This window comes from Boleophthalmus pectinirostris, unplaced genomic scaffold, assembly GCF_026225935.1.
Source record: "Boleophthalmus pectinirostris isolate CB_2022bp ecotype Guang Dong unplaced genomic scaffold, ASM2622593v1 HiC_scaffold_15, whole genome shotgun sequence".
In the NCBI taxonomy this organism is placed as follows: Eukaryota; Metazoa; Chordata; class Actinopteri; order Gobiiformes; family Gobiidae; genus Boleophthalmus; species Boleophthalmus pectinirostris.
In genome coordinates, this window is record NW_026571070.1 from 23015064 (window position 1) to 23037927 (window position 22864).

The window sequence follows — 22864 nt, forward strand, 5'->3', positions numbered from 1 at the left end:
TGTTAAACATGTACGAATTAAACAAAACAGGTATTTTTACACGGACTGCTCATCTTATACCCGCAATGACACCACCACTCGTTCAGACGCACAAAAGCACTCAAATGCACTTTACACTATAGAAGCCAGCCGTCACAGAGCTATACTTAAATGTCCACACACTTTTGAACCTGTTGTCTCCTGCTCCATCTGCTGCGTCACTTCTCACAGCACACACAGTACACTCTGATCCTGGAGCAAGACCCTGTTTTGTCACACGCCCTCAACTGTCCACCTCCTCAGACCCTTTTTACCTCCGCACCTCTCTCTGTTTCTCCGCTCACCACTGCCTTTGCCCGCCCGCCCGCCTGTCACCCACTTGACGAATGTGTTCCATAAAAATACAGCACATAGTTGTCGCTGATGCACATGAGGCCCGTCTAAAGGTCGCAGGTGAACCGTGACTGCGCCGTGGAAATTGACAGGTAGAAGTGGCACCAGCCTCCATACCCGATTTCTCCAGTTTTTTAAGTGTGAGAAAGAGAGCAAGCAAAGTTAAACTGCTAAACTGCCATGACAGTTCTTCAAGTGCATTAAAGGGTCCATATTAAAATATTTTCTGATCTGTGTTGTAATGTTGTTTCCTCATCACAAACATACCTGGACCTTTAGGCTGAGTTCTTCTTTCAAACAGATAACACTCTGTTCCACCTTGTAATGTCATGTGATAATACATGAAGTGCTCCAAGCATGTTTTTAAACCTATTACACCTAACTAGAATAATTTGGATAATTTCAGACCTGGAATTGCCTATCTCTACTCAGCATAAGGTAGCTGTTAACATGAAATCTGCCACTACATGACATCATAAGGTGGAACAGAGCATTTTAAGCTTTGGAAATGTAGACAGACTAATAATAAAAGGATACTCATATGTAAATGTAAGAAAACAGGAGGTAACAACTGAACTGTTAGGGATTTTACTATCTTGTCCTTTTTTCCGATCAGGGGTGGTCCTAGACATGGGCCGACAGGGCGTAGGGGGCAGTATGACTGCTAGAAAAAAAAAAGTAAATTGATCACGATTGCACACTGTCCAGACGTTCAGCGCACACTAGAGGTCTGCACGGGACAGAATTTTCAGTCCCGCTCCCGCCCACGCAAATTTTGCAGTCCCACTCCCGCCTGCGCCCGCAAAAGAATTGTAATTGTATGGAGTGGGTATGAAAATTGTAATTTTCATACCCACTCCCACATCTGTGATATTTTGTCCCGCCCGCAAATCCCACAGGATGGGAACATTCGCTTTCTTAAGGTCTATCTATAACAAGGAGAAGTGGAAAAGAATTGTCTAAAATGTGCGCAAGATTAAACCACATCCGCAAAAATTTAGGCTGCTTAAAATGTTTTTATTAATGCCAAAAAAAAATATCCAGCACATAGGCTTACAATAATCATTTATATATTTTACTTTACACTCAAATTCAGTTTGCGGGAGTACAGTTTATCATCAAACCCTCCCGCTCCTGCATTGTGCAGTCCTGCTCTCGCCCGCGCCTGCAATGAACTTTCAAAATGTGGCCCACACCGCACTGTTTTGCCTCAGGTGCAGGGCAGTGCAGGGCTCTAGCGCACACATCAGATTTTTCTTTGGGGGGCCCATTGCAGGCTTTTATTTCTCTCAAAATACAGTTATACCTATTATAATATCACTATGATTGTGTGTTATGTATCTTGCAAGTAACTACTGGACAGAATTGTCTTAATTAAATGGAACCATTATCAGATATTACAAATTTTCCTGGAATGGCACAAATATTTGATACCAGTATCACCATTGGTACATCCCTAACTCACACTCAAACATGACAAATGTTTTTTTCCAATATATGGCATCTAGGCAAAACCAATATCACTCTACTCTACAACAAGAAAACAAAATGATGGCATTGCTCCTTGAGTTAAGTTAATGCAGGATGAAGAAATGTTTTTATTCCCCAAAGACAATGAACCAAAAGGGCTCAAAGTTACAGCTGAATGTGGGCATCACTGAGGGAGATACATTTGTTTTTCAAAGGATTTTTTGGGACAACTCATGATGGCTCTTATCGTGCGTGGTCTCTTTTTGGCAGCTGGCAGCATCTCCGGTGGGCAATGATTTTACGGCAAAAAGAAATTCTACTGCAGTAAGATTAGTGTTCTGTCAGATTTGAACTAAAAGACCAATTCATTCACATTAGCCTTCCTAAATGGTAAATTATGAACTGGAAGATTGATTCTGGCAACTGGCAATCCATTGACTAAATAAATGCAATATCAAAGTCAGATTAGAGAACATTGAACAAAGTGTAGGGCTTTATTTTAAAGGTCTGCAGTAGATTTTTTCCCATGTATTTGGGCAAAATTTGTCTTGTTCCAGTATGTTATATAAGTAAATACACTGCTCTGACTTCTGAAAGTTGTAAAAAGCTCTTATAAACTCATCATCGTGAATAATTAGGATGCTCAGAATGCGTAGGATAACTAAATAACTTTGGACCACTGCAACCTGTATAAATGAAACTAGTTTTGTTTTTTGCATTTTAAATATGCATGATACTATCATGTATATGTGTATTTTATTTTATTTTTTTTACTTTACTGTTTATTTTGTAGCTTTCCCCTTGCAATCATGTGTTTTCTAAGAGCAGTTATTTGCACATTGAGTACACAAGAGTAGACTTCCCTAGTAAAATTATTGTAAAAAATAGAACTTTTGTCAATTCGTAAAAAAAAACAAAAAACGTACACCCTGAATACTGTCAAGAATCCAGAAAGTATCTTACCTTTTTATTGTCTCATCTTGGACATTTTCCTCCTGGGCCTAATTCCACAGAGCTGGTCCGTCATGCGAACACATTTCTCCACCTAAAACAAATCAAAACAGAAAATGCGGTGGATAAGTCATCGCAACTTTTCTAGGACAGCATCATGACGGGTCCAAGCTCCATGTGTTCCCGCTGTGACGCTGGCTCCCTTTGGTGCAATCACTGGTGACAGGCAGAGAAGTGGCAAGCAACGAAAACAAGCTCAAACACAAGAGAAACTACAGTATAGTAAAGGGTTCAATCCAACAGTGTGGCTCTATCTCGCAATGCTAAACCTGAACATAGAATACTAATTAGCGCAGCATCTCACTTCAGCAAGAAATACACAAGTTTGTTTATTTTTTAGATTTAGACTGGATTTTTTAAACACCTTTGACAACCTTAAGGTAAAGTGCCATATTATCTTCCAGGAATTACAAAAATAGTACATTGCAGTGTTAATGAAAAAAAATGTTATGCCTTCTTGGCTAATTTAATAAGTTGTCTTAAAGTTTCACACAAACAACTGTTGATCTGGTCTTGTTGGTCTTATATGCATTCTTAGTCATTGTGAATCAAACAGCAGCATGGTGGTTTCAGAAATAGCACAGGAGCAGGAGGAGATGTGTGGAGAATTCTTTGCCGTCAGGAAAGACAGACGAGAGAAAGGGTGGAAATTCATTTTAAGCCTATTTGCATTTCTTTAAAAGTGTGTGTTAATTCCTGGAGGTGTTTCCGCGTGGAGTGAAGCCAGGCTTTCTCAGGGCAATGACTCACTCAGATGAAGTGCTTCCCTTAAGAGCATCCTCGTCGACTTACGCAGGATTTCAGTTTATAATAACAAGCTTATGTAACAGTTACATCTACAGAGCTTTGATAAAGAAATCTAAACAAAATATTGTTGAGCATCCAAAAGTGCTGTTTTGAGCAGCGTGAGGCTCTGGGCAGATGGTGGTCTGTCCAGAACACACCAGGCGGGACGAGAGGTTGGCACAAGCAAAACAAAACAAGTCAGAGGGAGGGCATCCAGCCTCCTGGGGACATTTCACATGACAAGAGCAGGACCCAGAGCCAAATAACATATATGTTTGGATTTTTTGCTCTGTGTTTTTCTAATGCAACCGAAGCTACAACTCTGAAAAACTATGCCCAAAGTACATTGCCACTTATATGCAGAATGTTAGCAATAAACTTCAAAAAGTTAGTTTTTTGGACATTTCACATGTGTGTCCAATGGAGAAAAAAAAACAAAAAACATACTCGAACCATTTCTGAATACACTAAAAGTTTGAAGTGCAATGATTAAAGCATTAGCACCGAAATAAATGGGCCCCAGTTTGAGCAGTTTATCTTGGCAGAAAGTGATGCTTGTGGTTACTTATAATTCTGAGTTCAATCTTGCTCTATATTTTCACTACTTATTTCACCTACTGTAATTTTACGAGTGTTTAGCCCCTGCAAGATGTAATGATGCAGAAACTGTGTTACAATCTCTGTGTCATACAAGGTGAACTCTCCAATGTAAACATGTTGACAAGAGTAGAATAATGTAATGCTATCAGGAGAGATGAAAGTGTCTGGAAATAAACTGTTTCGGAGTCCGCAGTGAGAAAGTGGTAACAACTTGAGTAACAGATGAGATTTCCCATCCCTCTGCTGTGTCCTTTCCTCTCTGTCAATCATGCCACCTCTGCAGGGGAGAATTTCAATTTCACACTTGGCTGGGGTGCAGAACACACACAGCACTTAAACACAGGCGCTGTCCGCAGAATGGATCAACATATGTATTCATAAACAACCCAAGGAGCAGAGCCAATGAGCACCAGCTGCTAATACATGCTGGCAATTACTAAAGGGCTTTTACCAAACTTATTTTAGTTTAAAGGTGCACTACCTGATTTTCAGTGTCTTAAAAACATGAAAAACAAAAGAAGTTAATTTTAAATTGTAGTGGTGCAAACTAATGTATTCCTAGCATTCCAATTATTAACAACAACTAGCATGCTAACAGTGCAACATCATTTTTACTTTGGTCCTAGAAGCTGCTTTTACAATATAACTATACTCGGACAAATCTGACTGTATTACTTGAAAAAAACAAACAAACAAAACAAAAAAAAAACTAATTGTAAGTCGAAGAACGAGAAAGAAAGAAGTGGGATCTGTCGAGAGATAACTCTGCGCACACTGCGAAAGTGTTATTTACAAGGTATTTTTGAGCAATAAAATACATAATAGTCTAATAAATGCAAGCTATACGGGTTTAATGTCATACAGTGGAACATTTGAGACAAAGCAAAAAACAAGCAGGAAGCAGAGAACCCCCTACAAAAAGTTACATAGCGTAACAAAGATATGCACAAGATGATCGTCTTTTGCAATATGAATAAGAGGCATAAATTATTAACATGTTTGTTACAGCTTTTCATCACAGCCAAACGGCTGCCTTGGAGCGTGCAGCAATTTGCATGTTATTGTTAAAATGTACAGTATATGAATTGGAAAACATTAAGTCATATCTAATAGCTTTATGTGAGTACACTGAGATGCAGTTGCTATATTTACCATATTCACTGTAGTCAATAATCCAACATGCCCCAAAATAGCAGAAGGAAACCGATAAAGAGAAGAGAAAATGACTGGTGTTCAGCGCATAAAAGGTTCGGAATAATAGGGTTTGATGAGAAATAGCACCACAGCGTCAAAATGAAAGGGGGAAACACAAGTGTTAAAAAACACATTATTATTATTATGTTCAATTTGTAATGAAGCTACAAATGGGATCAGTAGAACTGCAGAGTGTGTGTTTGTGCTCTGATAAAGAGTCATGTTGTATGGTCTATGATTCAAGAATGCACTAAAATATATTTACATATCTTCCTATACCAACCTGCTTGTGCTTGGAGTCTGGTATGTATTTGGACTTAAAGGTAAGGTTAAGGTTAGGGTTTATTGTCCCCGTAAGGAAATGTGACCTCTCCATTTGACCTACCCTTCATTGCTGCTGGGGAAACCTGTCACGAGCAGGAGGCACTACAGCACAGGAGGACATCACCTATTGTGCATATTTGGGTTGATGGTGGAAACCAGAGAGACAGAGATGCAAACTCTGCACAGAAAGACCCAGGCAGCCCAGGAGCCGAACCTCAAACTTTCTTGTTGTGAGGTGAGAGTGCAAGCCACTGAGTCACTGTGCCGCCAGTCTGGACACGCAATCGTACACAATTCAGGATTCAAGCAAAATGTTTCTGGTAACCATTTCAGTCTAGTGGACGATCAATTTACATACTAAACATGAATTACTTTTGTTACTGATTTAATCATAGAAATTGCAATACCTGTAATTTATTCTAGTAGCAACATTGGCTCACAAGTATTCTCTGAACCAGTTCCAAACATGGAGAGGGCTGTGCCTGGAAAGACCAGTTTGACCAATTTATGGTAAGCCAGTAAACAAATCCAGGCATAGTTCAAGCACCTATGGTAACAATCCCAGAAAGGAACAGAGTAAAGTATGATAAGAATTGGGTAGATAGGCGCAAACTCTAAAATCCAAAATATTTCCTATGCGTTTAAGTGTGACAGAAAATAGTCCCTGTGCATTCCTGAACCTGCCAAGCCGCAATCACAGTGGAGGGATACATAAAGAATGAGGCTGGAGCGACCTGGGAGGGAGGGGTTGTCTTGTACAGAGGACATGGGAGATGGCCGTTTAGACCCTGTCAGAGGCTGCTTTGAAGCTTTGGCAGATGAGGACGCGCCTGCATTAACCCCACCAGAGCAGAGGAGCGCTAGCTCTGAGTCAGCAGCAGCAGCAGCAGCAGCTCCATCTATAATGCGCACAGCAGAGGAGCACGCAGACATCGTACAGGCCATTATTCAGCGCTGCACGAAGATGATGATGTGATGCTTTATTGGGTTCTCTAAACAGCAGGGGGCCACAGCAGTCCAATGTGGATCTAATGTTTTGGACAAAGAGGGAATTAGTGGAGCAACAGATAATGTTAGAGGAAGACATGTTTACTGGGAAAGACATCATCGTGGGTTTAAAGATTCATCTGTTTAAGCCAGGGACAAACTATTTTTGTAATCTGAAAAAGTAATCGTAATGCCTGAAATATTTTACTATTGGGGATGTTACAATATCAAGTTTAATGCTGTGATAGTTGTGAGAGGAAACATCACAATATTACGCTATTTTCTGATCTACGTTATAATATTGTTTCCCCATCACAAACACTTGCACTGTTGTGTTTTGTTTCCTCTCTCAAACAGAAAGCACTCTGTTTCACCTTGTGATTCACTGAGGTAATACAGGAAGTGGTCCACTTAAACTCCACACACCTTCACTCGAATCGTCCGGATGATTTCAGCCCCAGAACTGTCAATTTCTACTGAACAAAAGGGAAAAAGCTACCACTTCATGATGTCACAAGGTAGAACAAAGCATTTTGAGCTTTGGAGATGTAGACAGGCCAACTCCAGGTATGTTTTTGATGAGGACTGCACAAATAAACGCTATCAAATCAAAATCGCAATTTAAGTTGGTCCAATTATCAAATCACAAATTACTTAAATAGAATTCCTCTACAAAACAAATTATCCTGTCTTTTTGAAAAATATGATCTACATTATCTACAAAAATGATCTGAAATGTATGAGATTCTTACATTGGTTTCACAGTTCATAGTTAAGTCTTCTCTCAAATGCACAAATGCTCAAAGGCACATTCGGAACTGATTCCTACTTTTCAAACATATACTGCAAATCGAATCCCAATACTTGTCGTGCAGCCCTCGTTCGAATCTAAATATGTTTTGCTCGCAGGTTAAAACTCAATTTCTGGCAGTACAGTGTCTGTCAATTATTTGAATGGGTCCATCAGTGTAGGGACATATTTGTTTGAAGATGTGGCCGTGGGAGACTTGCATCACAAAAGGGATTAGAGCCTGTATCCTATAGCCTCCTCCACTGGCCCTTTGACTACAGGTCCACACACTACAGAGCTGTGAGGTGGGACACTGTCTTGGGTTACCATAAATAGACTGGGTGTTTACTCCTGTCCCACACAGCAGAATCCATGGAAAACCTGCAGGCCACAGCACCGTGATGCATTATGTATGAGGCAGAAACAGCCACAGAATGCCATCTCTCTGCACAAACCATACACTAATCCTATTCGAAATGCACCCAAATCTCTGTGTGATTAAAATCAATCCAGATTTTTGAAAAGTACAGACTGCTTACACTGGTACTGCTCTAAACATATTGTTTTTATTCCCAAGAATCTAGGACAACAACAAGGCAAGTCAAGCAAAATTAAAGAAACAATATGTAGTAGTTCAGTTGGTAGAGTGTTTCTGCACTGATCTGAAGGTTGGTAGTTTGAATCCCGCTCTTGACTTAAACATCATTGGTTGAGAGGTTAAATCCTGGCCTACAATTTGGCATGTGATCCTAGTTCCCATAGATGAATGCTGTCATTATGACCTTTGGCAAGACACAAATGTATGAACGTGTGTGTGAATGGGTGAGTGGTTTATTGATGTAAAGTGCTTTGAGTGCCCTGAAGGTGGAAAAGCGCTATATAAAAATGTGACTATTACAAAATCATTGTTGAAGTTATTTAGGTTATAATTTAATGTTTTGGTTGACTATCCAAACAGAAAGTCTCACAGGAGTCCCTCATCCGGGTTTCAGTGCAGAAATCCAGTTAGTTTAAACCTAAAAATGTTCTAATCTGATTCCTCACCACCTAAACCCCAGCATCTGCATCAGCCAGTGCTCGTGCAACCTCTGCAGCTTTCCATGAGGCATGGTCAGTCCATATACTGAGAATAAGAAAAAGGTGTACTGGTATGTGTCCTCTACATGCAGGGCAGGCACTGACAATCAAAGCTTGGTTATGATTATTATATCTTAATACACTGAGACTGCAGGCTACATACAGTTCCCTTAAATGGTGATGTATTGAAAGCTAAACAGAATGCAGTACTTCTTTCAAGGACATATAGAGACTTGGAGGCTTTGCAATTGAAATGCAGTGTGCGTTCCAGAGGTGGAGCGGGCTGACGGCACCCCACCTGGTTAGTGAGGCCTCCAAAGGGCACACTTAATGAATTCACAGTGCCATAATCGCACAACTCCACGCACATGACAGCTCAGCTTTCATTAAAACAGAGGTGTGTGAAAACAATGACCGCATTCAATTTGTAATGGGGTCTCAAACAAAAGAGCACAAATTCTACTAACAATGTCAGGAGAAGTTCAATGTAGACTTCTGCTGAGAAATATAGCACCAAGATCCAGACTTGAGAAACAGAGAAGATGAAAAGCTTAAAAGGACGTGAGAAAAATTATAAAAAGTCTGATTTGGAAAGTCTTCTCGGAATTCTGGATTTATCCCAAAAACAAAACCATCTCCTCCTTGATCCATTAAACTCTGAATTGTTGCATTTATTTAGCGCCTTACGGCCTCCACTGGCTTTCCAAATCACTTTACATCAAGAAATCATTTATGCTCACCCATACACGCAGACAGGAGACACGCAGCTAAGTGCATTTTACCTCATGGTTTGAGGGTAAACTGATTTATCTCCTAAATAACCTCTGTCTCATTTATGTCTTTTATGAAATCTATGTCTATTGTTGCCAGATCATTGCAAATATCTCCTTTAAACACCAAAATAGCTCATGTTCATGAAGTATAAAACCTACTAACTCTGTGCTAATACTATACTATAATATCTGTGCTAATACTGAACATTTTGATGGATTGGATGTTGCCTTCCAACATATCGGTTCAGTTGATATCCCATTTGGAATATGAGCTGGTGTAATAAAATGATTTACTAGACAATCAAGACTCAAACACTTCATGATATTTTTTTTTAGTTATTCTGTACTTTAAAGATAAATAACAGTCACAAAAAACACATTTGGATAATTATTTGACACACGCCGTTTGTGTTTAAATCTGTATCGGAACAGAAAAAGCTGGATTGGTGCATCTCTATTTGCCACAGATCTAGTGCTATCCAGACCTATTAGCAAGAAGGCTATAGAAATAGAAAGCTGCTATAACTGTTTTTGTCTCCCACTCACACGAACATGCCTTTTTGACACTTCCGTCAGTTCACATTAAAGCAGGTTGCCGGTTAAATCCTCGAACACACAACAAGAGCAGCCAAAGCAATCAGATCTAAGCCTAACACTTGGCATGGAGTAAGAGGCCTGTGGAGTGAGTGTAGTGGAAGAGTAAAGGAGACATATGGCACATTAGGACCCACTGTGAATGCACTGGACTAGGAGCTCAGATGAATACCAATATAATCTCTGCACTGTTGTACTGTCAAAGTGTAGCATACAGAGTTTTATATGAGACTTGGCAGACAGAGGGGAGCTGGAGCAAGTATTTGTTCTGCTAGTCTCTCAGTGGATCTCCTGACTGTTCTTTAAGGAGTTCTTTGCCTTATCGGACAATGGGATGAGAATGGGAACGAATTTAAACCAGGGATCTTAAAGGTATGCACTGTCCCAACAAGAACTGCTATCTCAGTAAATATATTTTTAGTCTTGGGTTGTGCAATTAATCACATTTAATCAAGATATAGCTTCAGTTCATTTCTAATTGTCAATGATCAATATTGGTCTTTTTAAGGGAGAGGTTCCCAACAAATCCTCTGTGAGTAAAATCATGTTGTTTGTTTATTTTTTCTTCTTTTTTCATTAGTAAAATGACAGCATGTATTAATGACCATTTATATGAAAATATGTAACGATTATGGTTCATGGTTCATTTCTATCTTCACGCTTTGGAGGAAGACATTCAATATTTTTGGTCAAATGCCACTGATTAGAAGTTGTTTATGCTTTTGAAATGATAAAATGGAACGTACTTGGACTATTGAGGGATTACACATCTTTCTAACAACTATGGGAAAGCTATCCTTAATTGGTAAAGAAGCTGGAAGACAGCTGGATTCATCAGCCAGTTTCACTTTGTGGAAACCGTCTGACATTGCAGGATTAGGATTTGTTCGCTCAACTGTAGGTGGGTACTTTTTTGTAATTTAACCAATCGCTGCTGTTTGGTTGTGGCATATGTAATGCGCCAAATCCAATAGGAAGAAGGACAATAATGTTTTTCCCCTTGATAAAATTCACCAAACATTCTCTTTGTTCTGGCTTTAAATTATTGATCTTGGGAATCGTTACCAACACAGAATGTATGACTTTGTCTACATCCATCTCGACCGCTTTGTTTACTGTTGTACTGCACCACAAAAAGGAACCAAGACAGTCGCTTGAGTCTGACGTCATGGCTTCACAGCTCTTCGCTGATTGGACGGTGTGTGGTCTACAACTTCCAGGGTTCTTGCAAACCATCTAGTGTATTCCAATTCCTGACCTAATCGCTGGAGAGAAATGAAATTGAGTGGAGGCACTAATGTGGCGCCAGCCTGGCAAGGAAGACAGTGACATGCCAAGAAATTAGCAAAGAATAGGAACCACCTGCACTTTCTTTTGCTATGAAAGCTGCCTGGATGACAGAGGGATTTTCTGAAATTGAAAGCCAGATATATGTGTTTTAATAAGAAAAAAATAATATTGGATAGGATTGATCAATAAACTAGGAAAAAAACAACCATCATTTTGCCATATGTCCAAAGTAATTCCTGACAGAAAAATTGCACGCCTTAGCTGGCAGTGTTTGACTGGCACACCACAACCTAACACTGCCAACTCAACCTGGCAATGACATTTTTTCCATCAATCCCAAACTCACAATACTATAAAACTGAAAACACATCACTTCCTGACTTCTTATGCTCTCTAATAAATAGCCAGAGTCAATAACAACATCATAAGTATTGGTGAAGATCAAGTGGTTTACCCTGCAAAAACTCAAATTAAGATGAATTAGAAAATTGTATCAAGATTTGAGTAAATTTCACTTGACAAGTAAAATGAGCTACCAATGGAACAAGACTTGTAGTAAAAATATGAAAAATACATCTTACTACACTTAAAGTTACATTGTGTAACTTTTCTGGTGGAGGGTCCATCAAATGCTTTTCTCAAAGGATATGTTATTTCTTTGTCTGGAATGTTTCACAGTATGGTATTAAACCCTTCTGTCTTCATGACCAAACCAGATCAGGTTACAGGTCAGCTCTGTGGAGAGGCAACCCCGCTCACAGCCAGAATGCCCCTTTTTTCTAGGTATTTTTGAGCCATAAAACCACCTGTAATTGAATAAATGTAAAGAAGAGCTGTTTAATGTCATACTGTGGAACATTCCAGACAGAGCAGTGACATGTCCATAGAAAAAAGCAGGTGATATTTTAACTTACATTTAACTTATATTGCTTTGCAGTGTAGGCCTATAGGTATCAACCAAAACACACGTATAAACTATATAGTCTATTTTTGTGCATGTTTAGGTTGACTATGGTGTTGACAAATGACTAAAATAGCATATCCAAACAAGCTGCTCTTTTTTTTTCTAAATTGTCAGTGTGTGTGTGTGTGTGTGTGTGTGTGCATGTGTGTGTGCGTGTGTGTGTGTCCGCTCAGGTCTGGAACAGTGAGATTACCGGCTGTACTGCTCAGAGGGCTATAATAAGGACTATCATGTCAATGGGCCGGTGACACACGCTCAATGCCTGTACAAAGAGCACTCTCCACTGGGAAACCATACCTGCACTTTACTATAAGAGATCTCTCCATGTTTGCCCACAAGCTTTATACAGTAAGAGGAGACAGTATTTTGGGGTGGTTTTATGCAATTCTGTCTGGGATGCTGTTTCACACTCCACGGATCAAGAAACACTGCAGAGAGTCAGCCATAAGTGAAATTGTAATGCCTTTTATGTTGGAACTTTAAGATCTATAACAAAGGAACAGTCTTTTTTTATGGTACTTTTAATAGTTGCAGCTGCTAAATCCAATGTGTGTTAACATCTTGAAAAATACACACCATCAAAACAACCAGCAGACTTCTAATTTAAAGAAGCACTACGTAACTTGTCACCTCCTTGTGTCCTTGGAGATGTCTTGCCTAGGTTTAGGCCCATCATGATAACTATATTGATGCATCGTTCAGTATATGAAAGCTGGAACTATATTTTTTGTAGTCTATATTTATCGAGTGTACATTTTCTTTGCTCTACTGTGAAATATTTGGTTATTTTTTGGCTGTATGATACTTAAGTGTTTCAGTCTGCTTTATCCTTTCATTTCTTTATTGTAGCTGATTGATGATTTATTTATCGATGCTGTAGCTGATGACTTTTATCAATATTGTACATTTCAAATTTAGGTTCAAATCTGCTTGTGAGTTACCATGTCAGGGGCATGAATTAGTTTCAGTATTATCATTTATCATATATTGGGATGTTACAAAGTATGACATTAAACTTATCTACTGCCTAGTAACACACCAGGCCAAGTTAGGTAAGATTTGAGGCACACCCCGCTTTCAGAAATCAAGCATATTTTTTATGCGTTTTAAAGCAATAAAAACTGAATAATTGCAAGATACAAGCAATGATGTGTTTAACTTGAATTTAAACAATTTACTTATAACTCTCTATTTCTTTATCCAGTGTTTCTGTAATAAACATGCAGGAGTTCAATTGTACAAAACCATAACAATTTAAGCATTATTAAAATGTCCTGCGAGCAACAGAGCACCAAAAATACCTGTGTTGATTTGCTTTGAATAAATATGAAAGCAATACCAAGTGGAGCACACAATGTGGTTAACAAGCTGTTCTTCCGATGAACCCATGCTCGCCCTGTAACACAATAAACACAATAACCACACTATTTCCCTCTTCTATCATTAATCACATGGCCTTGTATTGTAAAAATTGGTGTTTTATGTCATTACTGCTATAACTGCAAGTTCAAATACGCATTGAATGTTCCTCTGAAAGCCCCTAATAGGAAAATCCATAGAAATCATCTGTAGACATGCTTCCTTATAGCCTCATATTTTCGTAGTATATCAGATAGTACAGAGCTATGGCTGCAGGTTCTGACACAAAACGTGTTATAGTCATTCTTGTCACAACTCTAGTCTGTATCTTTCCGCTGTACCCGCCTCATTCATAACTGCCTGTCTTATATCTGCTCCTTCTGGGTCTAAGTCTTATTGGTGATCTTTGCCTTCTTCTCCTCTCTTTTGCTCTCTCCCATGCATAATCGTGTGTTCTTTCCTGTTCTCCGCTTTATTCCCCCTAGAGACAATCGTTCCCCATCCCTCTCCTCCATCGCTCTCCTCCACTTCTCAGTCAGAGTAACAGTGGCCATCTATCACAGCCAAGTGTGCAACCGGGGGGTAATTTTGTGGAGCTGGCACTGCCCTGCTTTCTGCTGTACCAAGAGGATGTAGTAATAATAACACTAAGAAATGCCAATAAAACTATACTAGGGACTTTACCGCAGTACGATTTCCACAAGAGTACTCAGACTATGATTGTAGTTGAATGTAATTGGGACTCTCCAAAGAACTTAACTCTTATATATAGGTCTGAAGCGGATAACAAAACCCACAGCCCTTTAATGCAGGCTTATAATGCAAAATCAACTTATCAGAGATTCAAAACACGTTCAAGTTGTTTCCTCTCATGATTTCACCTATTGTATTTGGAGTGATTTGTGCATGTTTGAGCAATATATAATAGTTTACTTTCAAGACACTGTTTTGCCAATAAACTCCCCATTTTCACCGCCACCTATATAAAGGCCACTGCTCTATTCGCCATGTTCTCCAATTTGATTTTCTTAATTGGTGATACACATAGGCAACGTCAGGTAGTCATTTTGGTGCAAATGACTACACTACTTGTGATGTGCAGGTATCCATAGGAGGGGCCGATGACTTCATGGCTCTTCGTTGTGGTGACGTTTACTGTGACATATGCACAAGTCAACGCACTTGTTTCTTTTATTAAGTCGTTCTAGATAAATATTGTCCATATTACAATATAATGATCCATGGGTGTCATAGATTATAGCTATATACCAGACACAAACACAATAGATCCTCTTTAAAGATGTCAATAATGTCAGCTTAATTTTACCATACCCCTAAAATGTGTAGCTCAAAATATGCGGTCCAAATGCCACTAAAAGCTTGAAAATGCTACTAACAACTTGCTTATAATCATAGCTTGCTATACTATTCCAGATATGCGCCAATACATTTTTTGAGTTCTGATTTCAATCCTGCACTTTAGCTTTAATAATATGCTGCTATACCCTTTACCAACCAATAACTAGTAAGTGCAGAGACTGAACAAACACAATTCTCTCCTTACAACACAAATAAATGGAGAAAAGTAATGTTATATTAAGTTCAATAGCAGGATCTCACCTCATGCACACCTCTGCCTGTCCCTGTACTCTATTTATACCACCTGCTCCACTCCACTTCATCTCCTTGTGTCTTTTATATTTCTTATTCCTTCTGTCTTAGAGGTATGCAGGGAAAAAGCTTGTCAGCAACAATCATTGTTTTTTTTAGCTTAATAAATTCATACTTATGATATATTCTGAGGTTGTAGTGCTTGCTAGTGAAATCAACAATGTGTAACTTTTTTTATTCTTAAGGCATTAGAACAACTTTCTTCTAGCACTGCTTCTCCTGCTTCTTCATCAAAATAACTGAAGCTCTGACAGTCTTAATTTCACTTTCACTTTTTAAACAAAGTGGACCAAAACAATGTTCACTTTCTCTCCTGCTCCCTCTCTGTACACAACACCTCCTTATATGTGTCCACCTCCATGTACGTGTATGTTTCACTTCCATATACATGTGCACCTTTATATACGTGTATGTAAACACCTCCTTATACGTGTCCACCTCCATATCAGTGTATGTAAACGTGCCACAGTCACTGATGCCGTGTCAGACAGGAGCATAAGGGCACATACATACAAACAGCAGCCTGAGAGACATGTGTGCGGTGATTAAGCGACACCACACACGCGCCACTCCAATCAGGCCGAATCAATGTGAACTAATCCTGTGCCAATTAAGAAACGGTGCCGCCACGGCCAGAACCTCATTTAATCTATGTCCCTGTTGTATCTGTGAACGGAGTGATTGAGAGTTCTGGGTGTAGGCCACCGGGGTCCACAGCACTGACCCAAGACATGGGGTCAACATTTTTAGAATTATTGGATTTTTTTCAACTCTGTTATATAATGTTGCATTGTCAACAGTTTTTGTGTCCAATATTGTTTTTGCTTTTTAATATTCCTGGTACTTTTCAGACCGGCAAACCAGAATAAAATAAAAGCTAAGCTGCACATAAACTTGTGCCCCAAAAGTGTGCAAGTACAAGTTGTTACTAGTTTGGTGTGGAACTGGCCTTTGGGAGCACTGCTATCCTTGAGTTCAAAGTAGATTGGATGGAATTGAGTCCCAACATCCCATAATAATCAGCTCAAGATTAAAGAACTCAAAAGTGACTATAAATAAAAAATAAAGGGTAAGCTCAAATTTAGATTGCTCTTTTGTGTTTTTCCATGCAAAACTGAAAATCACCACAAATTGGAAGTCCTGTCCAGGTTGGCTGATATATCTGTGCTAATGTCTGTATCATTGATAGTTTAAAGGCACACTGTGTAACTTTTCTGGTAGAGCAACATATTTTTTCTTTAGAGGTAAGTCATTTCTTTCCATTGTATGTTCCACAGTAGATTAAAAGTTCATTCAACTTTTGTTTAATAAGAGGTGATTTTATTACTGAATATCTCTCCACCGAAATGCTCTGTACCTTGGCCTGCTTGTCTCCATGCAGATACAGAAGTTTAATGCCTTACTCTGAAATATTCCAGGCTGAATAACTAAGGACATCTACACGGAGACTAGCATGCGGCATACCATCCCCAAGAAAAGTTACACTGCACATCTTTAATATCTCGCTATCAAAAAAATGTTGCAGTTTTCAAAGTTTTTAGATTTCAAATTTTCAAATAGAGAAAAAGAGCAAAAAGTCCTGAACAGTGGCTGTATATTTACACAATGATCATAAAAAGTAAAACAAATTAGCCAAAACCACAAGACAGATTGGATTTCAGCTGCAGAAAGAATAACATTTTGTACCACCCTCAATCAATATGCATCTGTTTACTATCTATCTCACTAGGGTAGGTGTGACAAAATGCCTCCCTTCATATTCCTTTGCAGCATGAGGAGTGAACACCACAGACAAATAAATGAGCCTGTTGCTTGAGTGAAGGAGAGAGCTGTCCATCATGTCTATAGCCTCTTCAATAATGCACACTACTACATTATTCACCAGCCACGGCCTCATCTGACCACCGGGCATAAGGGACAATTAATTACAATGGAAATAGGGCAGCCTGGGTTATGCAAAAGACTCAAACAAAAGACAAACAAACATGTAAGCAAAAGTAGTAGAAGAAGTTTCTTTCATACAACTTGTGGAGTTTAAATTGCCTGCATTTCATATTTAAAGACGCACTGTGTAACATTTCTGGTGGAGTGTCAGTGTCTACTACTCTAAGCTGACCTGAAATGTTCCACAGCAGGGCATTAAACAAATCTATCTTGCATTTATTTCACTATGGGTGTTTATTTTGCACAAAAGTATCTAGAAAAACATGCATTCTTACAATGAGCGGGCTTGCCTCTCCACAGATCTGATCTAACTTGGTTTAATGGCGTCACATACTTGTCTAATGCAATACTTTGGAATGTTCCAGGCAAAGCAATAACATCTCCATGGAGACAAGAAAATCACAGAGTCATCACAGGAAAAGGTACACCGTGCACCTTTAAGTACTATTTTTGAAAAGCGGAGTTACTTTTTATGTTAATGACAATACAAGGAGCATCAAAGTGAGATTTTGCCATGGCAATGTCTAATCCATGTTCTTTTTAGTGTATGAGGGAGAATTGTTTGACGATGGGGGGCCACCGTAATCTTTTCTATTAATGGGAAACACTGTAGTATCATTAGTTGTAGTTAGAGCCGGGATATGGTGCTAACTGATCTTCATTTTTTATTCTATTAAACTTTCTCTTTGCAAAAACTAAATAAAAAGGCTATGAATCTGCAAAATTTTATACAAAAAAGGTCACATGTATTACTCCCAAGTCTAATCACTATTCCAAACTACATGCTGTACTGACAGAATAGGCTGTGGACCTCTCAATTAAAATCACCCAAGCATTGACTTAGACATGACTGCATTTTACTCTTGATTAGAATGTGATTAATGTGATTGTATTCTTTTTTTGGGAGAAGACATAGGCAAGGCTGAAAAAAAGGGGAAGAGCAAGGCATAAATGTTCTGTAGCGTAAATCTAGAGACAGCAGGGATCTAACACTAACTGAAATATATATGGTATAGTATGGTAATATGGTATCGTCAAAGTTCTCACAATAATATCTTGATCTATCAAAATATCAAGAATTACAAGCTTCTTTGCTTAAAAGTGTCAAATGCTTTTCTTCGTGGAGATGTTATTGCTTTGTCTGGAATGTTTCACAGTATGGCATTAAACCTTTTTATTTTAAAGGAGACCAAACCAGACCAAGTTATAGGTCAGAGTCCTGCACCGGGTCAGGTACCCGCCAGATAAGCTGGTCCTTTCGCCTGCAATCACCCAATGGTCTACACAGCGCACCTCCGAGGTCGTCCTGACAGTGAGTCCTGGTTCAGTCCTGGCAGTCCTGTTTTAGTCCTGTTTTAGTCCTAGTTCAGTCTTGGTTTAGTCCTCCTGGTTCAGTCCTGGAATCAGTCCTGGGTTAGTCCTGGGTTAGTCCTGGGTTAGTCCTGGGTTAGTCCTGGGTTAGTCATGGGTTAGTCGTGGGTTAGTCGTGGTTCAGTGCGTGGTGTGTGCGGCGCAAAAGTGCGGCATTTCGATCAATGCTTCTTCTGCTCAGTAAATAATGCCTGTGAAGTGATGACAGTCGAGTCGTGTCTGTGAATTTGTATTTGTACTGAAGAAAGTGTAACCGTTTAATTTTCATTTCGTGTAATTCTTGAAGTTGTATCTTTTCAGTTCGTATTCTGATGGATGCTTCAGTTAGAATGCTTTTAATTTGTGTGTGATTTATCACAGGCAGGGGTGAGTAACGGGTGGAATGTTAACGGGTCCTGGCGGGTGTGGGTTTAGCTTTGAGGGGTTAACGGGCGGGTGAGATGCTGTACTGCGCGGGTGCGGGCTGGTGTGGGTCTCCAAAAATTGACCCGTGCAGGAGTCTCCATTACAGGCCAGATCTGTGGAGAGGCAACCCTGCTCACAGTCAGAATGCCTGTTTTTCTACGTATTTATTTGAGAAATAAAAACACCTGTAATTGAATAATTGAATAACTGAATAAATGTAAAGTAGATCTGTTTAATGTCATACAATGGAGCATTGTAAGATGAGCTAAAACATGGAGGAGTAATCTTTTGTTCCTTTTCACTGCATGAAGAAAAACATGAAAAAATTACTGTTATAAAGAACTTTTCTATCCTAATTCTTTGGACTATATTCATAGAGCTCCAAACACTTGTCAAGGCTTTTCAAAAAGTCACATTACTTCAATTCTCTTAGCATCTCCACAATACCACAATAATACCGTATCTTGAAAGGAACATCGTAATTGTATCATACTGTGGGATTTGCATATTGTTTCAACCTTAATAGATAGTCCATAATAAAACATGTACAAGCAGTTTTATAGTAGCACTAGCATAGACCACGAGTACTATAGTACCTCCGTAGTATTGTGTCATAGTATTTGAAGTAGCGATTGCATTACATTACACATCCAGGCAAGATTGCTGGAAACGGGGAGATAGAGAGGAAGCAGATATCCCATTACCACAGCAGCGAGTGTGCGTATCTCTAACCCTCGCAGTAATAGACACTAGTAAACCTTTACACCATGGGGAGGGGGATAGCAGACCACCCAAACCCCCCAACCCCCCCCCAATTCTTCCAACCACTGCTCAGATCCTCCTATAGGCCTGGGAGTGGACCAGCTGCAGCTGAAACAGATGCTTTGTGCTGCACAGGGGACGATCAAAGGAACAAATAGATTAGGTGAACAGGAAAAAAGGAGTGAGCATGTGGGAGGGAAAAGAAGGACTGTGCGGAAGTCACTGGAGAACTGCAGTTGAGATTTCTCTGAAGCCTGATGCTCTTTTAATCTGTTCGTGGAATTGGAGGAATGTAAGACGATAAATATAGGATTATAAAAGTGTTTACAGCAGACAAGCCGGTACTACTTTGCATTGTGGTACTTTGCATTATATTATGATTAACTTAAGTCTTCCATATTTGTTTGTAATGCAGTGGATTAGCGCTGGATTGAGTTGAGGAAGTAACAAATGGACAATAGACTGGAGAATCCCATGCATTTTTGTATGAGAGAGAGGTCAGAAGTACAGGATTAGGAGTTACGACTTGTCAAAGCCTGATCCGGTCAGATCTCAGAAGCTAAGCAAGGCCGGGCCTGGTTAGTACTTGGATGGGAGACCGCTGGGAAAATCAGATGCTTCAGTAGGGCGCCAGTCCAAAAAACTGTTGTTATGTCCTTAGGCAAGACACTTCACACACATTGCCTAATATGAAAGTGGTGTGTGAGTGTTGGTGATGGTTGGAGGGGGCGATGGTGCAGATTAGCAGCCGCGCTTCCGTCAGTCTACAATAATCTGTAAAAACGTCTTTGTGACATATGTCTGTGAAAAACACAATATAAATAAAAACTTACTTATTTAACACTTATAACCATACAAGTATTCAGACATTTGTATTATTCTATTCTATCTACTTTTTATTATTCTTATTATACTCTCTAAATTTGTTTTAATTAGCATTTTTAGCACTTAATGCTTTTGCACATACACTATATTATTGACAAGTGTTTATTAACCTCTAAATAACCACTAACTAGCGTACCAATTAGTGTTACTAATTACTGTGTCACTGTTTTCATATAAGACCCATTTGAGACTAAATACTTTGGTGTATGACATTACTTGAATAAAGTAAAACAGCTTTTGTACCATACTAATTGTGGCCATTCGAATTACAATTTCCTTTAAATTGTGACTATTTTGTTTTATAATGTATATTTGTTGTAAAATACATGCTATAATGAAAAGAGAAAGTATTTGTATGTACCAAAAACCACAGACAAAACCGTTTTCAGTTGCTACAGCTAATCATAGACCTGAATGACCAAATACACTCCATGACACCGGTTGGGCCCTTGAATCCATTACCCAGCCCGACATTAGACATGCAGAGATTGGTTACTTGTCCTCCTGGGACTGTCACAGATAATTGTCTGTCATCCTGTTACCACAGCAACGATTTTGTCCGTCTTTATGAAGGAAACCACTTTGCTATGACAACAAAATGGCAGTCTGGGGGAACACATGATTTGCTTTTAACAAACCACAGTTGACGTCAGCAGTTTTTTTTTCTTCCTCTGGCAAAAATGCTGTTACGGATCCCAAAATAAAAACAGTTAAATCACGCTAATTGTTAGTGATTCAGCGCTATTAGCTATGATTAATTTGTGCAAGAAGACATTATCATTATCATCTTTAGTAGACAAATAATGTACTGTAAATATTCTATGAAAAATGCACTGGAGTCATTTGCTAATTTGCGTAGCTCTCTAATAAAAATAATGCTATGACGATGAGTAATGCTGAGAGGAGAGTCGTCAGCGTAGTGAAGATGTTCCAGTCGTCACAAGATAATAGGATAACATTGGTGCGAAAGACTTTAGAGCACCACACACTGCTGTCAAGTAAGTAGATTAATTAAACATTAGCTCCCTTTATCATAAACGCTATTCTGCTCCACTGTTTGCATAATTCCTTTGCTGTGCTCACGTCCTTGTACTGTGCCTCCCTAGCCCCCGGCGCTTGTTCATCTTATATACTCCAAAGTACAGGCAGTGTCTCGCATTTCATTCAACCCAACTGAACCTTATAGAAGTAAACAGCCTCAGTGGACAGTCCAAAGGGGATTGTACTGTCCACTGTACCATAGATAATGCATGGGGATCTGATTATAATGAAGAGAAAATGTCATGAAAAACATGTTGTTAAAGTTTATGTACATTCAGTATGTTCAGTGGAGGAGCAGAAGTATGTAAAGTCAAATATAATAGGGTGTATACAGCATATACAAGCTGACATAACTAATAATACTATAGGCACTAATGTTGTCAAAAGTATTGAAAATGGGAAAGTAAATATTAAAAAGTCATGTTCACAGGACCATCATGTTTTTTTCTTCATGGTTTTGGTATCAAGTATCAAGTCTATGCCTTAGTATTAAAATCAAGTTTGAAATTTTACAACACACTAATGTATACAACCTGATATAGCAACAATGCCATACACACAACAAGAGACAGAAGTATTTATGTAGACATTAAGTAGAAGGTTAGTAGTAGTGGTAGAAGCAGCAGTAGTAGTAGTAGTAGATTTTAGATTAGATTAAATTTAGATTTACTGTCACTGTATAAAATACAATAAAACTTCAGCAAAACTACAACAGTAAAAAATAATAAATATAGACACTTTCTCACATCCATACCAATAAAAACATAAAAAAAAAAAAAAAAAGATTATTGCACTGAGTCCCTTCAGGCCTTTTATCTGTGCCTGTGCTCCTGGAGCACGTCCACTGCTCATGGGTAGAAGCTATTGCGCAGCCTGTTTGTGCATGTGAGGGGAGTTTGAAGCCTTCCCAAGGGGAGAGTACAGAAGAGACAGTTCCCAGGGTGTGTGGGGTCCTGCAGAATGAAGGAGGCCCATGTGCGGAGACGTGAGGAGTAGATGGTGGCCAGGTTCCGGAGAGAGGAGCCCACCACCCTCAGCTGTTGTCACCACTCGCAGCGGGCCCTTCTTCTCAGCAGCTGTGCAGGCTTCGTACCATGATGCACAGCAGTATGTCAGAACTACACCGGTAGAAGCTGATCAGCAACTTCTGGGAGAGTCCATTGTGGCGGAGTGATCGCAAAAAATAGTCTCTGC

At 39.2% G+C, this 22864-nt stretch overlaps 1 protein-coding gene across 1 annotated transcript in view; it reads right to left on the bottom strand.

Moving 5' to 3' along the window:
* The window catches only part of dlgap1b (discs, large (Drosophila) homolog-associated protein 1b), a 113377-nt gene that overhangs the window by 64758 nt on the left and 25755 nt on the right, over positions 1-22864 (bottom strand). Inside the window, 1 exon segment of the mRNA XM_055151057.1 lies at positions 2806-2887. The gene's annotated coding sequence lies outside the window, so the exon portion shown is untranslated.